General features: G+C 44.9%; 1 pseudogene; it reads right to left on the reverse strand.

Annotated features, from left to right (window-relative positions):
• Positions 1-9,302: 9,302 nt before the first annotated feature.
• The window catches only part of LOC127926874 (ankyrin-2-like), a 73,615-nt pseudogene continuing 63,542 nt past the window's right edge, over positions 9,303-19,375 (reverse strand).

A 19,375-nucleotide genomic window follows, 5' to 3' on the forward strand; every position in this document is an offset into this window, starting at 1 on the left:
TGGCATGAACACTGTTACATTTACATTTTAGCAGACTCCAAAGAGACATACTATATGACTATATAATATAAGCAACAATTATTATAATCATTATAATTATTATATATTATTATTAATATTATTCTTATTATTATGATAATCTGGAAGAGCTATCAGGTATTGACAATATTACATTCTGATGATCTACTGGAATGACAGATTGATAATGAGTCTCAAACTCTGTAGAATACTCCTCTCTTACTAAAGCCGACAGGTAAATGAATATAAAAATATTCTCATCCATCCATGAAGCTGATTGGCTCATTCTCTGACTGACATACGTTGTGATCTCCAGGTCCTCCAATAGCCCATGCATGCTCTCTGAGTGGGTGTGGCCCATAGGCTCCGCCCAGGAAGGAATGTCCAGGAGGGAGGCCACTGATAAGTCTTCCTCTGAGACGGCTGGGGGCGGTCTGGGAGAAGAGTCCACCCTCCTCACCAGTCTGAGGCTGTCTACATCCTCCTGCACTGAGGACAGGGCTACAGACACTGGCAGACAGAGACACATATAGACAGAGAGGACAGAGAGACAGAGAGACAGACAGACAGAGAGACAGACAGACAGACAGACAGACAGACAGACAGACAGACAGACAGACAGACAGACAGACAGACAGACAGAGAAAGAGAGAGAGAGAGACAGAAATAGAGAGACAGAGACAGAATGAGAGAGAGAGAAACAGAGAAACACAGAGAGAGAGAGAGACAGAAATATAGAGAGACAGAGACAGAATGAGAGAGAGAGAAACAGAGAAACACAGAGAGAGAGAGAGAGAGAGAAACACACAGACTCAGGATCAAAACAGGGTCAGATTATATCGTCCTCTACCAGCATCACTGGCAGAACCCTCTAAATGAACCCTTACACTGAATACGAATTACACTGTGACATTTGGGGGATGTCTATAAAATAATGTATGGGCCAAATACTAAAGACGTACTTTAACGATTAAAAGGACCTTTAAATGTGGCAAGAACACAACCAGTCATGATGCTCTCATCTGATCGTCAAACAAATTACTCATTAGTATCGTGGCAAGGAAACAAATAACTTAGCGGATTTAAAACAGCATGTTGGAAACAAACATCATTATATTGGAAAACAGCCCTGATGTTGGAAAACAGCCCTGATGTTGGGAAACAGCCCTGATGTTGGGAAACAGCCCTGATGTTGGGAAACAGCCCTGATGTTGGAACACAGCCCTGATGTTGGGGAACAGCACTGATGTTGGGGAACAGCACTGATGTTGGAAACAAACATCATTATGTTGGAAAACAGCCCTGATGTTGGAAAACAGCCCTGATGTTGGGGAACAGCCCTGATGTTGGGGAACAGCACTGATGTTGGGGAACAGCACTGATGTTGGAAACAAACATCATTATGTTGGAAAACAGCCCTGATGTTGGAAAACAGCCCTGATGTTGGGGAACAGCCCTGATGTTGGGGAACAGCACTGATGTTGGGGAACAGCACTGATGTTGGGGAACAGCACTGATGTTGGAAACAAACATCATTATGTTGGAAAACAGCCCTGATGTTGGAAAACAGCCCTGATGTTGGAAAACAGCCCTGATGTTGGGGAACAGCACTGATGTTGGGGAACAGCACTGATGTTGGAAACAAACATCATTATGTTGGGAAACAGCCCTGATGTTGGGAAACAGCCCTGATGTTGGGGAACAGCCCTGATGTTGGAACACAGCCCTGATGTTGGAAACAAACATCATTATATTGGAAAACAGCCCTGATGTTGGAAAACAGCCCTGATGTTGGAAAACAGCCCTGATGTTGGAAACAAACATCATTATGTTGGGAAACAGCCCTGATGTTGGGAAACAGCCCTGATGTTGGAACACAGCCCTGATGTTGGAAACAAACATCATTATATTGGAAAACAGCCCTGATGTTGGAAAACAGCCCTGATGTTGGAAAACAGCCCTGATGTTGGAAACAAACACCATTATGTTGGAAAACAGCCCTGATGTTGGGAAACAGCCCTGATGTTGGGACACAGCCCTGATGTTGGAAACAAACATCATTATGTTGGAAAACAGCTCTGATGTTGGAAAACAGCCCTGATGTTGAAAAACAGCCCTGATGTTGGAACACAGCACTGATGTTGGAAACAAAAATCATTATATTGGAAAACAGCCCTGATGTTGGAAACTAACATCATTATGTTGGGAAACAGCCCTGATGTTGGGAAACAGCCCTGATGTTGGAAACAAACATCATTATGTTGGAAAACAGCCCTGATGTTGGAAAACAGCCCTGATGTTGGAAACAAAATCATTATGTTGGAAAACAGCCCTGATGTTGGAAACAAACATCATTATGTTGGAAAACAGCCCTGATGTTGGAAAACAGCCCTGATGTTGGAAACAAAAAAATTATGTTGGAACACAGCCCTGATGTTGGAAACAAACATCATTATGTTGGAAAACAGCCCTGATGTTGGAAAACAGCCCTGATGTTGGAAACAAAATCATTATATTGGAAAACAGCCCTGATTTGGAAACAAACATCATTATGTTGGAAAACAGCCCTGATGTTGGGAAACAGCCCTGATGTTGGAAACAAATATCCTTATGTTGGAAAACAGCCCTGATGTTGGAAACTAACATCATTATGTTGGAAAACAGCCCTGATGTTGGGGAACAGCACTGATGTTGGGGAACAGCACTGATGTTGGAAACAAACATCATTATGTTGGAAAACCCCTGGTCCCTCTTTGTCCTGAACCAACCCCTGGTCCCTACTGTCCAGAACCAGCCCCTGGTCCCTACTGTCCTAGACCAACTTTCTGATTTCTCCCAACCTACAAGACTAACCCTGGTCCCTCTGTCCTGAACCAGCCCTGGTTGGAAACAAACATCATTATATTGGAAAACAGCCCTAGTCTCTATGTTGGAAACAAACATCATTAGTCCCTACTGTTCAGAAAACAGCCCTGTCCCTACTGTTGAAAACAGCCCAACCCCTGGTCCCTACTGTCCTGAAACCAACTGGTCCCACTTAGGAACCAGCCCTGATGTTGGAAAACAGCCCTGATGTTGGAAACAAACATCATTATGTTGAAAATAGCCCTAGTTGGAAAACAGCCCTACTGTCCAGAAAACCCCTGATGTTGGAAACAAACCTACTGATGGAAACAGCCCTGATGTCCCTGATGTTGGAAACAAACATCATTATGTTGGGAAACAGCCCTGATGTTCCCTACTGTTGGAAACAAATAGTCCCTACTGTTGAAAAAGAGCCCAGAAAACCCCTGATGTTGGAACAGCCCAGAAACAAACATCCCTATGTCAGAAAACAGCCCTATGTTGGGAAACAGCCCTATGTTGGAACCAACCCCTAGTCCTTATGTCCAGAAAACAGCCCTGATGTCCTACTGTCCAGAACCAACGCTATGTTGGAAAAAACAGTTACCAACCTATGTCCCTGTCCAGAACCAACCCCAGTCCCTACTGGGTCCAGAACCAACCCCTAGTCCCTACTGTCCCAGAACCAACTAGTCCCTACTGCCCAGAACTAACCCCTAGTCCCTACTGTCCAGAACCAAGCCCTAGTCCCTACTGCCCAGAACCAAGCTCCTAGTCCCAACTGTCCCAGAACCAACCCCTAGTCCCAACTGCCCAGAACCAACCCCTAGTCCCTACTGCCCAGAAACCAACCCCTAGTCCCTACTGTCCTGAACCAACCCCTGGTCCCTACTGTCCAGAACCAACCCCTGAGAGGGACTGTGACAGAACTGACTGGAGCTACCATAGTACCCTGGCCTGTCCAGAACCAACCCCTAGTCCCTACTGTCCAGAAAAACCTTCCTAGACCCTACTGTCCAGAACCAACCCCTAGTCCCTACTGTCCAGAAAAACCTAGCCCCTACTGTCCAGAACTAAGCCCCTAGTCCCTACTGTCCAGAACCAACCCCTAGTCCCTACTGTCCTGAACCAACCCCTAGTCCCTACTGCCCAGAACCAACCCCTGGTCCCAATTCCTGAACCAACCCCTGGTCCCTAGTGTCCAGAATTGACTCCCTGGTCCCTACTGTCCTGAACCACCTTGGTCCCTACTGTCCAGGAATTTTGGTCCCTATTGAACTTACCCCTGGTCCCTACTGTCCAGAACCTCCCTAGTCTCTACTGTCCAGAACCAGGGGCTAGGGTCCCTTCTGTCCAGAACCAACCCCAAGTCCCTACAGGTCCTGAACCAACCCCTGGTCCCTACTGTCCTGAACCAACCCCTGGTCCCATTGGTTGAATATTTCATTCCCTACTGTCCAGAACACACCTAGTCCCTACTGTCCAGAACCAACCCCTAGTCCCTACTGTCCAGCACCCTGACTGTCCAGATCCAAGGTCTAGTCCCTACTGTCCAGAACCAACCCCTAGTCCCTACTGTCCAGAACCAACCCTTTGGGGTCCCTACTGTCCAGAACAACCCCAGTCATTTTCCAGAACCAACCCTAGTCCTTACTGTCCAGTAACAACCCCTAGTCCCTACTATCCAGAACCAACCCTAGTCCCTACTGGTCCAGAACCAACCCCTATCTCTGTAATGTAACCCCAAGTAACTGTCCTGAACCAACCCTTGTCCCTACTGTCCTGAACCAAGCTGGTCCCTACTGTCCAGTCAACCTCTATCCCTACTGTCCAGATGTAACCCCTAGTCCCTACTGGTCCAAACCAACCCTAGTCCCTCTGTTCAGAACCAATAGTCCCTAGCTGGTCCAGAACCTCCTCTATCTACTGTAATGTAATGTAACTGGTCCAGAGTCTCCTCTAGGTCCCTACTGTCCAAACCAACCCCTGGTCCCTAGAGAACCAACCCTATCTCTGTCCTGAACCAACCCCTGGTCCCTACTGTCCAGAACCAACTTCCAAAGTGTAACTGGTCCAGAGTCTCCTCTATCCCTTGAAGGTCCCAGAGTCTAGAACCTATATCTCTGTAATGTAACCAACCCTGGTCCCTACTGTCCAGAACAACCCCTAGTCCCTACTGTAACCCTAGTAGCTGGTCCAGAGTCTCCTCTATCTCTGTAATGTAACCCCTGGTCCCTACTGGTCCAGAGTCAACCCAAAGTCCCTGTGTCCAGAACCAACCCCTAGTCCCTACTGTCCTGAACCAACCCTGGTCCCTACTGTAATGAATGCAACTGGTCCCTACTGTCCAGAACCTCCTCTATCCCTCTCTAGGAATTCAACCCTAAGTTCTTATTGTTCTAATTCAAGTCCCTTTGGTCTCATTGTAATGGAATGTAACTGGTCCAAAGTCTCATTGTCTATCTCTGTAATCTCATTGGTCCAGAGTCTCCTCCTAAGTCTCTGTAATGTAATGTAACTGGTCAGAGTCTCCTCTATCTGTGTAATGTAACTGGTCCAGAGTCTCCTCTATCTCTTGTCTCTGAACTAAGTCTCCTTGGTCTCTGTAAGCTGTCAGAATTCTCTATCTCTGTTCAGAACTAACTGCTGGTCTCATTGTCTCCTCTATCTCTGTAATGTCTGAATTCAGATTCCTTGGTCTCTCTATCTCTGTAATGTAATGTAACTGGTCAGTCTAGTCTCACCCCTCTATCTCTGTAACTCCTTGGTCTCATTGTCTTGAATTATATCTCTGTAATGTCCCCTACTGGTCCAGAACCTCCTCTGGTCTCTGTAGATGTAATGTCCCTACTGGTCCAGAGTCAACCCTGGTCTACTGTAGATGTAATGTAACTGGCTCCAGAACCAACCTCTAGTCCCTACTGTCCAGAACGTAGCTACTGTCCAGAGTCTCACTCTATCTCTGTAATGTAATAGTAACTGGTCCAGAGTCTCCCCTAGTCCCTTTACTGTCCAGAACCAATGTAACTGGTCCAGAACTAACCTCTATCTCTGTAATGTGGCCTTAACACAGTCCAAGTCCTCTATCTCTGTCCTTTGTTAAAGTCCTCTATATATAATGCCAATGTAACTGGTCCAGAGTCTCCTCTATCTCTGTATAGCTGGTCCAGAGTCTCCTCTATCTCTGTAATGTAATGTAACTGGTCAGAGTCTATATCTGTGTAATGTAACTGGTCCAGAGTCTCCTCTATCTCTGTAATGTAATGTAACTGGTCCAGAGTCTTCTCTATCTACTGTCCAGAACCAACCCCTAGTCCCTACTGTCCAGAACCAACCCCTAGTCCCTACTGTCCAGAACCAACCCCTAGTCCCTACTGTCCAGAACCAACCCCTAGTCCCTACTGCCCAGAGTCTAGACAATTGTGGAGATCTGAGTGTGATTGATGGGTGGTGACATGGTGCGAGATCCACCTTACCCTCTTGGTGGAATTTTGGTTCTATTGCTTACACCTGTCCAATCCTCTCAGATCGCCACACGTGTCTAGAGATAGGGGCTAGGGTTTTCTTCTGGACAGGGACCACACAACCCTCCAGGTGTGGGTTGGACCTATAACACGACTTGAGCCATTGGTTGGATATTTCATTCCCATTGCTATACACACATAACCGGATTTGCACAGATGTAAGCTGGACACACCCACAGCACCCTGATCAGACAGGTCTGGGTAGCTGGAGACCTGCTATAAACAGTGTATATATTTAAATGTGTATTTCAAATCAAAAACAAACAAACCAGTCATTTTCAAGATCCAGGTCTTAATGTAATGTAATGTAACTGGTCCAGAGTCTCCTCTATCTCTGTAATGTAATGTAACTGGTCCAGAGTCTCCTCTATCTCTGTAATGTAGCTGGTCCAGAGTCTCCTCTATCTCTGTAATGTAATGTAACTGGTCCAGAGTCTCCTCTATCTGTGTAATGTAACTGGTCCAGAGTCTCCTCTATCTCTGTAATGTAATGTAACTGGTCCAGAGTCTCCTCTATCTCTGTAATGTAATGTAACTGGTCCAGAGTCTCCTCTATCTCTGTAATGTAATGTAACTGGTCCAGAGTCTCCTCTATCTCTGTAATGTAACTGGTCCAGAGTCTCCTCTATCTCTGTAATGTAACTGGTCCAGAGTCTCCTCTATCTCTGTAATGTAATGTAACTGGTCCAGAGTCTCCTCTATCTCTGTAATGTAATGTAACTGGTCCAGAGTCTCCTCTATCTCTGTAATGTAACTGGTCCAGAGTCTCCTCTATCTCTGTAATGTAATGTAACTGGTCCAGAGTCTCCTCTCTACTCTGTAATGTAGCTGGTCCAGAGTCTCCTCTATCTCTGTAATGTAATGTAACTGGTCCAGAGTCTCCTCTATCTCTGTAATGTAATGTAACTGGTCCATCTCCTCTATCTCTCCAATGTTAATGTAACTGGTCTTCTCTATCTCTGTAATGTAATGTAACTGGTCCAGTCCTTCATCTCTGTAATGTAGCTGGTCAGAGTCCTCTCTATCTCTGTAATGTAAATGGTAATGTAACAGGTCCAGTACCTTCACTCTGGTCCAGAGTCTTCTCTATCTCTGTAATGTAATGTAACTGGTCTCAGTACCTTCATGTCTGGTCCAGAGTCTTCTCTATCTCTGTAATGGACGTCTGGTCCTGTGTTGACTTCTTTCATCTGGGTCTCTATCAGGTCCAGATGTCCCATCCGGTTGATCTTGGTCAGTCTCTCTTTATCAGGCTCTCCTCTGCTGGACAGATCTCCTTATCTCTGTAATGAGTAACAATCATAATAATAATAATAATAATAATAATAATAATAATAATAATAATAATAATAGTAATAATAATAATAATCTAATAGTAATAGTAATCTAATCTATCTGATGATAATGTAATAGTAATAATAATAATAATCTATCTCTGTATGTAGCTTTGGTCCAAGTCTCCTCTCTCATCTGTAATAATAATAATAATAGTAATCTAATAATAATAATGTAATAATAACTAATAGTAATAATAATAATAATACTATCTCTGTAATGTAATAATAATAGTATTGATGATAATAATAATCTTAATAATAATAATAATAATAATAATCATAACCATAATAATAATAACAATCTAATAATATAATATGTAATGTAATATAATAGTAACTTCAATAATAATAGTATTGATGATAATAATAATACGTAATAATAATAATAATAATAATAATACTTAATAATAATAATAATAATAGTAATAATAATAATAGTAATAATAATCATAATCATAATAATAATAACAATCATAGTAATAATAATAATAATACTAATAGTAATAATAATAATAATAATAATAACAATCATAATAATAATAATAAAGTAATAATAATAATAATAATAATAATAATAATAATAATAATAATACCAATACTAAATCATAGTAATAATAATAATAGTATTAATCATAATAATAATAATAGTAATAATAATAATAATAATAATAATACTAATATAATAATAATAATAATAATAATAATAATAATAGCAATAATAATCATAATAATAATAATAATATAGTAATCATAATAATAATAATAATAATAATAATAATAATAATAATAATAATAATCATAATAATAATAATAATAATAATAATAATAATAATAATAATAATAATAATAATAATAATAACAATCATAATAATAATAATAATCATAATAATAATAATAGTAATAATAATAATAATAATAATAATAATAATCAATAATATAATAATAATAATAATAATAATAATAAAATAATACTGAATACAATAATAATCATAATAATAATAATCACTTTAATAATAATAATAATAATAATAATAATAATAATAATAATAATCATAATAATAATAATAGTAATAATAATAATAATTAATAATAAGACATATTTATCATTCATAATAATCATAAATAGTAATAATAATAATAATAATAATCATCATAATAATAACAATAATAATAATAATCATCATTTTTTACTTATTTCACTTCTACTTACTTTTTTAAACAAAATTGATAAACAAAACAAAAATATAAACCATTTAAGAATAATATTTATCATTATATTTATCATTCATCATAAATAAATGGATGGCAACAAAAAAAATTTTTTTGCTTTGTCATTATGGGTTATCGTGTTTAGATTGTGCACTACTTTAAATCCAGAGAATGGATGTACGTATATTTATCATTCATATATAGATGGATGGATGGCCAAAATGGCACCCTATTCCCTACATAGTGCACTACTTTTTGTCCAGAGATGGATGGTTTCCGTGGTTGAGTCCACCGGTGCCAAATGGTTCCCTCTATCTCCCTACATAGCTGCACTATGGCTTTGTCCTGTAGAGAGTTGGGTTCTCCGTCCTCACTTCCTGGATCTCATCCTGGTCCAGACTCCCAGCTCTGCCGCCAGCTCTGAGACACACGGGGACGGCGACACTGAGAGGTGGCGTCCTAGAAGCCGTACCCTTATTACAGTACTCTTATTCCCTACGTGGTGGTACCCTTATTAAGCTACGTAATTGGGTACCCCCGCCCCATTACGAAACACCCATATTGTTTACTACATAGTGGTTACCCTTATTACAGTACCCTTATTCCCCTACATAGTGCACTACTTTTGTCCAGAGATGGATGGTTTCCGTGGTTGAGTCCACAGCTGAGTGCCAAAATGGCACCCTATTCCCTACATAGTGCCTCTACTTTTGTCCAGAGATGGATGGTTTCCGTGGTTGAGTCCACAGCTGAGTGCCAAAATGGCACCCTATTCCCTACATAGTGCACTACTTTTGTCCAGAGATGGATGGTTTCCGTGGTTGAGTCCACAGCTGAGTGCCAAAATGGCACCCTATTCCCTACATAGTGCTCTACTTTTGTCCAGAGATGGATGGTTTCCGTGGTTGAGTCCACAGCTGAGTGCCAAAATGGCACCCTATTCCCTACATAGTGCACTACTTTTGTCCAGAGATGGATGGTTTCCGTGGTTGAGTCCACAGCTGAGTGCCAAAATGGCACCCTATTCCCTACATAGTGCACTACTTTTGTCCAGAGATGGATGGTTTCCGTGGTTGAGTCCACAGCTGAGTGCCAAAATGGCACCCTATTCCCTACATAGTGCACTACTTTTGTCCAGAGATGGATGGTTTCCGTGGTTGAGTCCACAGCTGAGTGCCAAAATGGCACCCTATTCCCTACATAGTGCACTACTTTTGTCCAGAGATGGATGGTTTCCGTGGTTGAGTCCACAGCTGAGTGCCAAAATGGCACCCTATTCCCTACATAGTGCACTACTTTTGTCCAGAGATGGATGGTTTCCGTGGTTGAGTCCACAGCTGAGTGCCAAAATGGCACCCTATTCCCTACATAGTGCACTACTTTTGTCCAGAGATGGATGGTTTCCGTGGTTGAGTCCACAGCTGAGTGCCAAAATGGCACCCTATTCCCTACATAGTGCACTACTTTTGTCCAGAGATGGATGGTTTCCGTGGTTGAGTCCACAGCTGAGTGCCAAAATGGCACCCTATTCCCTACATAGTGCACTACTTTTGTCCAGAGATGGATGGTTTCCGTGGTTGAGTCCACAGCTGAGTGCCAAAATGGCACCCTATTCCCTACATAGTGCACTACTTTTGTCCAGAGATGGATGGTTTCCGTGGTTGAGTCCACAGCTGAGTGCCAAAATGGCACCCTATTCCCTACATAGTGCACTACTTTTGTCCAGAGATGGATGGTTTCCGTGGTTGAGTCCACAGCTGAGTGCCAAAATGGCACCCTATTCCCTACATAGTGCACTACTTTTGTCCAGAGATGGATGGTTTCCGTGGTTGAGTCCACAGCTGAGTGCCAAAATGGCACCCTATTCCCTACATAGTGCCTCTACTTTTGTCCAGAGATGGATGGTTTCCGTGGTTGAGTCCACAGCTGAGTGCCAAAATGGCACCCTATTCCCTACATAGTGCACTACTTTTGTCCAGAGATGGATGGTTTCCGTGGTTGAGTCCACAGCTGAGTGCCAAAATGGCACCCTATTCCCTACATAGTGCTCTACTTTTGTCCAGAGATGGATGGTTTCCGTGGTTGAGTCCACAGCTGAGTGCCAAAATGGCACCCTATTCCCTACATAGTGCTCTACTTTTGTCCAGAGATGGATGGTTTCCGTGGTTGAGTCCACAGCTGAGTGCCAAAATGGCACCCTATTCCCTACATAGTGCACTACTTTTGTCCAGAGATGGATGGTTTCCGTGGTTGAGTCCACAGCTGAGTGCCAAAATGGCACCCTATTCCCTACATAGTGCACTACTTTTGTCCAGAGATGGATGGTTTCCGTGGTTGAGTCCACAGCTGAGTGCCAAAATGGCACCCTATTCCCTACATAGTGCTCTACTTTTGTCCAGAGATGGATGGTTTCCGTGGTTGAGTCCACAGCTGAGTGCCAAAATGGCACCCTATTCCCTACATAGTGCTCTACTTTTGTCCAGAGATGGATGGTTTCCGTGGTTGAGTCCACAGCTGAGTGCCAAAATGGCACCCTATTCCCTACATAGTGCACTACTTTTGTCCAGAGATGGATGGTTTCCTTGGTTGAGTCCGTGGTTGAGTCCACAGCTGAGTGCCAAAATGGCACCCTATTCCCTACATAGTGCACTACTTTTGTCCAGAGATGGATGGTTTCCGTGGTTGAGTCCACAGCTGAGTGCCAAAATGGCACCCTATTCCCTACATAGTGCACTACTTTTGTCCAGAGATGGATGGTTTCCGTGGTTGAGTCCACAGCTGAGTGCCAAAATGGCACCCTATTCCCTACATAGTGCAACTACTTTTGTCCAGAGATGGATGGTTTCCGTGGTTGAGTCCACAGCTGAGTGCCAAAATGGCACCCTATTCCCTACATAGTGCACTACTTTTGTCCAGAGATGGATGGTTTCCGTGGTTGAGTCCACAGCTGAGTGCCAAAATGGCACCCTATTCCCTACATAGTGCTCTACTTTTGTCCAGAGATGGATGGTTTCCGTGGTTGAGTCCACAGCTGAGTGCCAAAATGGCACCCTATTCCCTACATAGTGCACTACTTTTGTCCAGAGATGGATGGTTTCCTTGGTTGAGTCCGTGGTTGAGTCCACAGCTGAGTGCCAAAATGGCACCCTATTCCCTACATAGTGCACTACTTTTGTCCAGAGATGGATGGTTTCCGTGGTTGAGTCCACAGCTGAGTGCCAAAATGGCACCTTATTCCCTACATAGTGCACTACTTTTGTCCAGAGATGGATGGTTTCCGTGGTTGAGTCCACAGCTGAGTGCCAAAATGGCACCCTATTCCCTACATAGTGCTCTACTTTTGTCCAGAGATGGATGGTTTCCGTGGTTGAGTCCACAGCTGAGTGCCAAAATGGCACCCTATTCCCTACATAGTGCACTACTTTTGTCCAGAGATGGATGGTTTCCGTGGTTGAGTCCACAGCTGAGTGCCAAAATGGCACCCTATTCCCTACATAGTGCACTACTTTTGTCCAGAGATGGATGGTTTCCGTGGTTGAGTCCACAGCTGAGTGCCAAAATGGCACCCTATTCCCTACATAGTGCACTACTTTTGTCCAGAGATGGATGGTTTCCGTGGTTGAGTCCGTGGTTGAGTCCACAGCTGAGTGCCAAAATGGCACCCTATTCCCTACATAGTGCACTACTTTTGTCCAGAGATGGATGGTTTCCGTGGTTGAGTCCACAGCTGAGTGCCAAAATGGCACCCTATTCCCTACATAGTGCACTACTTTTGTCCAGAGATGGATGGTTTCTGTGGTTGAGTCCACAGCTGAGTGCCAAAATGGCACCCTATTCCCTACATAGTGCTCTACTTTTGTCCAGAGATGGATGGTTTCCGTGGTTGAGTCCACAGCTGAGTGCCAAAATGGCACCCTATTCCCTACATAGTGCACTACTTTTGTCCAGAGATGGATGGTTTCCGTGGTTGAGTCCACAGCTGAGTGCCAAAATGGCACCCTATTCCCTACATAGTGCACTACTTTTGTCCAGAGATGGATGGTTTCCGTGGTTGAGTCCACAGCTGAGTGCCAAAATGGCACCCTATTCCCTACATAGTGCACTACTTTTGTCCAGAGATGGATGGTTTCCGTGGTTGAGTCCACAGCTGAGTGCCAAAATGGCACCCTATTCCCTACATAGTGCACTACTTTTGTCCAGAGATGGATGGTTTCCGTGGTTGAGTCCACAGCTGAGTGCCAAAATGGCACCCTATTCCCTACATAGTGCACTACTTTTGTCCAGAGATGGATGGTTTCCGTGGTTGAGTCCACAGCTGAGTGCCAAAATGGCACCCTATTCCCTACATAGTGCACTACTTTTGTCCAGAGATGGATGGTTTCCGTGGTTGAGTCCACAGCTGAGTGCCAAAATGGCACCCTATTCCCTACATAGTGCACTACTTTTGTCCAGAGATGGATGGTTTCCGTGGTTGAGTCCACAGCTGAGTGCCAAAATGGCACCCTATTCCCTACATAGTGCACTACTTTTGTCCAGAGATGGATGGTTTCCGTGGTTGAGTCCACAGCTGAGTGCCAAAATGGCACCCTATTCCCTACATAGTGCACTACTTTTGTCCAGAGATGGATGGTTTCCGTGGTTGAGTCCACAGCTGAGTGCCAAAATGGCACCCTATTCCCTACATAGTGCACTACTTTTGTCCAGAGATGGATGGTTTCCGTGGTTGAGTCCACAGCTGAGTGCCAAAATGGCACCCTATTCCCTACATAGTGCTCTACTTTACGACATACCGGTGGCGTGTTTTCCCTCTCTCTCAGCCCAGCGCTGCAGCAGGGCGTGGCTCTGCTCCTGTAGAGAGTTAGGGTTCTCCGTCCTCACTTCCTGGATCTCATCCTCGTTGAACTCCAGCTCCCTCGCCAGCTCTGAGACACACGGGGGGACGACGACACTGAGGTGACGTCCTAAACCGTACCCTTATTACAGTACTCTTATTCCCTACGTAGTGGGTACCCTTATTCGCTACATAGTGGGTACCCTTATTACAGTACCCTTATTCCCTACATAGTGGTTACCCTTATTACAGTACCCTTATTCCCTACATAGTGGGTACCCTTATTACAGTACCCTTATTACAGTACCCTTATTACAGTACCCTTATTACAGTACCCTTATTCCCTACATAGTGGGTACCCTTATTACAGTACCCTTATAACCTACATAGTGGGTACCCTTATTACAGTACCCTTATTCCCTACATAGTGGGTACCCTTATTACAGTACCCTTATTACAGTACCCTTATTCCCTACATAGTGGGTACCCTTATTACAGTACCCTTATTACAGTACTCTTGTTCCCTACATAGTGGGTACCCTTATTACAGTACCCTTATTCCCTACATAGTGGGTACCCTTATTACAGTACCCTTATTACAGTACCCTTATTCCCTACATAGTGGGTACCCTTATTACAGTACACTTATTACAGTACCCTTGTTCCCTACATAGTGGGTACCCTTATTACAGTACCCTTATTCCCTACATTGTGGGTACCCTTATTACAGTACCCTTATTACAGTACCCTTATTCCCTACATAGTGGGTACCCTTATTACAGTACCCTTATAACCTACATAGTGGATACCCTTATTACAGTACCCTTATTCCCTACATAGTGGGTACCCTTATTACAGTACCCTTATTCCCTACATTGTGGGTACCCTTATTACAGTACCCTTATTACAGTACCCTTATTCCCTACATAGTGGGTACCCTTATTACAGTACCCTTATAACCTACATAGTGGATACCCTTATTACAGTACCCTTATTCCCTACATAGTGGGTACCCTTATTACAGTACCCTTATTCCCTACATAGTGGGTACCCTTATTACAGTACCCTTATTCCCTACATAGTGGACAACATTTGACCAGTATTCCAACAGCTTTTCACTCCTATTTCATACATACCTTCTACACCAGGTAAACACCACCTGGATAACGTACCTGTCCAGCTGAACCCCAGCAGGTCTGCAACGATAGCCAACGTCTCCTCTTTCCTGTCTGCATCGTCGTGCCAATCCACTACGAACACCACCACGGACAGAGGTTACACCACAGGTCATAACAGCTCAACAGCAGCGCGGTAACAACGCTAAGACTACGTCCCAAATGGCATCATATTCCCTTTACATTGCACTACTTTAGACCACAGGGCCCATAGGGAATAGGGTTCACTACGTTAGACCACAGGGGCCATATGGAACAGGGTGCACTACTTTAGACCACAGGGCCCATAGGGAATAGGGTGCACTACTTTAGACCACAGGGCCCATAGGGAATAGGGTGCACTACTTTGAGCTACAGGGCCCATAGGGAATAAGTGCACTACTTTAGACCACAGGGCCCATAGGGAATAGGGTGCCATTTTGAGGCGCAGGCCTAACTCCTCTGAAAATATAACAGTTTAAAACTCTCCAGATATCATGTTGATCATGGATGTTTTCTAGGTTCTTGAAGGTACAGATACATTTTAGTAATGTAATGTAACCGACCTCTATGTTATATTTGTGGAGGTCATGGTGCTGATGATGGGTGAAGTAAGGAAGCAGGGCTGATGTTCTGATCCATACTGTTTGATGACGATACCTGCTCTACTCGGACCACCACGGCAGTGTATTTGTAGTCGATTAGTACTTAAACGGATGGAAAGGCAGGCATTCCAAAACTCAATGTGGTCATTATTAGTATAAGGAGTTTCAGTAATAGTAGTCTGTCCTGAAGTTAATCATGAGTTTTCTCTAACACATCTAGGTAAATCAATCTTGAGATTTAATGTACACATACATAGACAATAGACTTCTAGACAAGCACGTCAATAGACACAGACATTTATATGGAAAAGAAACAACACAAGACAACACAGCACAGGACAAGACAACACAGAAAGACAGACAGAACAGGACAAGACAACACAAGACAAGACAACACAGCACGGCACAAATGACAAAACAAGACACACAACAGAAAAGTGACAGATGCTTGGTCTTGACTAAGGACAAAGACAGGTCTTCCAGGAGCAGAGAAAGAGAGGGAAAAGGAAGTGCCAGATTTTTGTACCTTGCTTCCGCTCCGTTATCCCATCATCCCAGATTCGCTGCATCTGAGTTTCTACTGAGTCTTCCCAGATGGGTCTCGACTCAAACACCTCCCCCCGTCACCGAGGAAGCTCGCACCCGTGCCTGAGTCGACAACGCCCTCGTGTCCGGCAGATCTGCGAGGCGTTGTTCTGTCATACTTGAAGATAACAGAATCTGGACTGTTGTGATCACCACTGCTGCTGATGTCGTCGACATCCAGAGAGGATCGGAGGGAAAGCTCTCGTACGTCAGAGCCCTGGTCTCTGTCGGGCTGGGAAGAGGAGGAGGAGGAGGAGGAGTGGGCTGTGGGTTTGTGTTTGCCCATGACAGGGAGTCTGGAGGTGAGAGGTTTGGATTCAGTTGCAGGATGGTCGCTGTCGGAGTGACTCCTGCTGTCTTTGTCAGTTAAGATTTTCTTCCCGGCTCCAAAATCCTCCTCGGACCTCGTCCTCCAGTCCTGAACAAGAGATTCCTCCACTGTTGATTTCTGCTCAAGGCCGAGGTCTGATTTCATTGAACCGGCTTTGATGGGTATCTTTGATTTGAAACTGCTTTCATCCTTAGCCACAGTGTCTGCTGTAGTGTAGGACCCTGCCAGGACACTACAGGGTGCAACTGAGGTGTCAGACCCTTCCAGGACACTAGAGGTGTCAGACCCTGCCAGGACACTAGGGGGTGCCATTGAGATGTCAGACCCTTGCAGGACACTAGAGGGTGCAACTGAGATGTCAGACCCTGCCAGGACACTAGGGGGTGCCATTGAGATGTCAGACCCTTGCAGGACACTAGAGGGTGCAACTGAGATGTCAGACACTTCCAGGACACTAGAGGTGTCAGACCCTGCCAGGACACTAGGGGGTGCCATTGAGATGTCAGACCCTTCCAGGACACTAGAGGTGTCAGACCCTGCCAGGACACTAGTGGGTGCCACTGAGGTGTTAGACCCTGACGAGGTGTCATACCCTTGCAGGACACTAGGGGGTGCCACTGAGGTGTCATACCCTGCCGAGGTGTCATACCCTTGCAGGACACTAGGGGGTGCCACTGAGTCATAATAGCCAGCGGGCATCTCAATGACAGAACCCTGCTCCTCTTCTCCTTCATCCTCAAGAGATGAGTCGGATGACTGGCGGACCTGTTCAGAGTACACAGAGCGGGTGACAAGAGCAGTGGTGGTAAACATCTGGAGTTCAGCTATAGTCGGGTCTGGAGAATCTACCTCTAAGAAGCTTCCCATCTTCGCTTCTAGCAGGGGAATGTTTCGGCTTTTGGCTCCATTTTGATGGAGGTACTGGGTTTGGCCACTGGTTTCCCCCTCTGATCAGCCTCGGGTAATGGTATAGTCTGGAAGGAGGAGTCAGAATCATCTTTGGTTTGGTCCCCCTTCTGGATGTGTAGATCACCAATGGCAATAGTCTGTTCTGTTCTGAGAAGATCGGGGCTAGCGCAATCTCCAGTGTCCTCGAACAGAACCTGGTCAACTGGGTGTTCTCCTATGTGAAAGAAGGCATAGCCCTCGCCCTCCTCTTCAACGCTTCTCCTTGTCATGTCGATAGCGCCCCCTCTGGTCATCTCAAAGAACTTCCCTTCCTGGAACTGGAAGGGATTGGGGGTGCCCCCCTCGGTTGGTGTGCGACCCGGTGTGGTGTCAGGGGTACGGCGGTCTTCCACGAGAGCCATCATCCTTCGTTCCTCCGCCTCCACACGTGCTGCGAAGGCTTCGTCGTCATTGTCATCCTCGTTGTCGTCTGACATGGCACTCCATGGGACCAGCTCTCCTTGAACAGGCATGTCTTCGGGATGCATTTCCAACACGGCTGCCTTACCATTCGCATCCTTCACCTCCTTGAAGCTTTCATCGTCGGTGCACGACACCTCTGGTTTGACTGACTGACTTTCACCAGACTGACTGACACTCAACTGTGACTGATCCATCTCCACCTCGTGTGCTTGCATAGCTGATATTACATCTATCTTCTCTTTCTGCTCAGTACGTTCACTGATATTTTCACTGATGTTCTCTGTGGTATATTGTTCTCTTTCAGTGCTTAGTGAACGATATTCGAGGTGCTCAGAGACCAGTTTTCCTGATGGTGGATGTCCTGAGGCACTGTATGGTAGGTGAGCTTCATAGTGAACTGAACTATCCAACGCAGTTACTGCACCAGGGACTGAGGGTTGGATTTCAGCCACAGTTTCAATTTCAGACTGAAGAGTACCGGCGTCGGTTTTGGGCTTAGATGATTTTGCCTCCCTGTCCATCAGGTCAACGATCGACTGACATTCTTCATAATCCTCAGAGTCTGATAACACAGAGCCGTCTGAGGGTTTCCCGTCTGTCTTCGTTTTAACGTCCTGCTCCATCTCCTCAAAGGTTTTGATCTTGGCGGCCATTTTGAACATCTCCTCCTCTGGGGTGAACTGTCTCTGGCCGGTCTCGCTGCCCTCTGCATCCACGTCGTCCATATCATCCTCAGGGTTTGAGCTCAGATTTATGGGCATGGAGCGCCACTCAGGGTCTTCCCCTTCAATGGGAGGGGACCCTCGCGCTCACCATCCATTTGATAAGTCAGTTTGGAGTAATCCTCATTCTCAATGTTGCTGACGTGCTCCTCACCGAGACAGGCTCTAAGCTGAGAGTAGTAGTCTTCATACACAGCTGTCTTCTTTGTCGCCTGAAAGCCTGTGTCTTGTTTCAGTTCAGTAGGGCTGCTCTCCAGTGAGTCAAGGCAGGGGAGTCCCCGGTTGAGCTTGGCTCTATAGAGTCAGGGGACTTCCTGGAGGAACCTTCATTCATGACAGGACTGGTCTCCAGAGAATCCCCATGGGAGAGTCGTCTCTCAGGGTGGCCCAGGGCCAAAGGAAAGAGGACCTCTAAGTCTGCAGGTCTGAGGGCCTGACCCACACCGTCTGGACTGTGCACAGCTCCATGATCAGCTGCATCCCTTTCATGGCGCTCTGGTACAACCCAACTAGATTCAGGAGCAATTCTGTCTGCTGAAATTGAGTCTTGCATGTATGGGTTTGAGTATGAAAGTTCTGTAGTTTTGTGGTACGATGGTTTTATCTCTAAATCATCCCAGTCCTCTAAGATGGGTCTTGTCTCTACAGGGACCTGGTCATCCTCTTCAGAGGCTTGAGCAGGGAGAACTGAATCAAACGTCCTTTGAAGGTCAAAGGTCACCTTCTTTGAGTCTCTTGAACGTATCACTGTAGTAGCTGAACTTTCCGATGCTCCCCCCCTAGCTGAACAACTCTGCACGAAGTCTTTATCACCGTAGATGACACCGTCCTCCGCGGCTCCTAC

This window comes from Oncorhynchus keta, unplaced genomic scaffold, assembly GCF_023373465.1.
Source record: "Oncorhynchus keta strain PuntledgeMale-10-30-2019 unplaced genomic scaffold, Oket_V2 Un_contig_8564_pilon_pilon, whole genome shotgun sequence".
NCBI classification, from domain to species: Eukaryota; Metazoa; Chordata; class Actinopteri; order Salmoniformes; family Salmonidae; genus Oncorhynchus; species Oncorhynchus keta.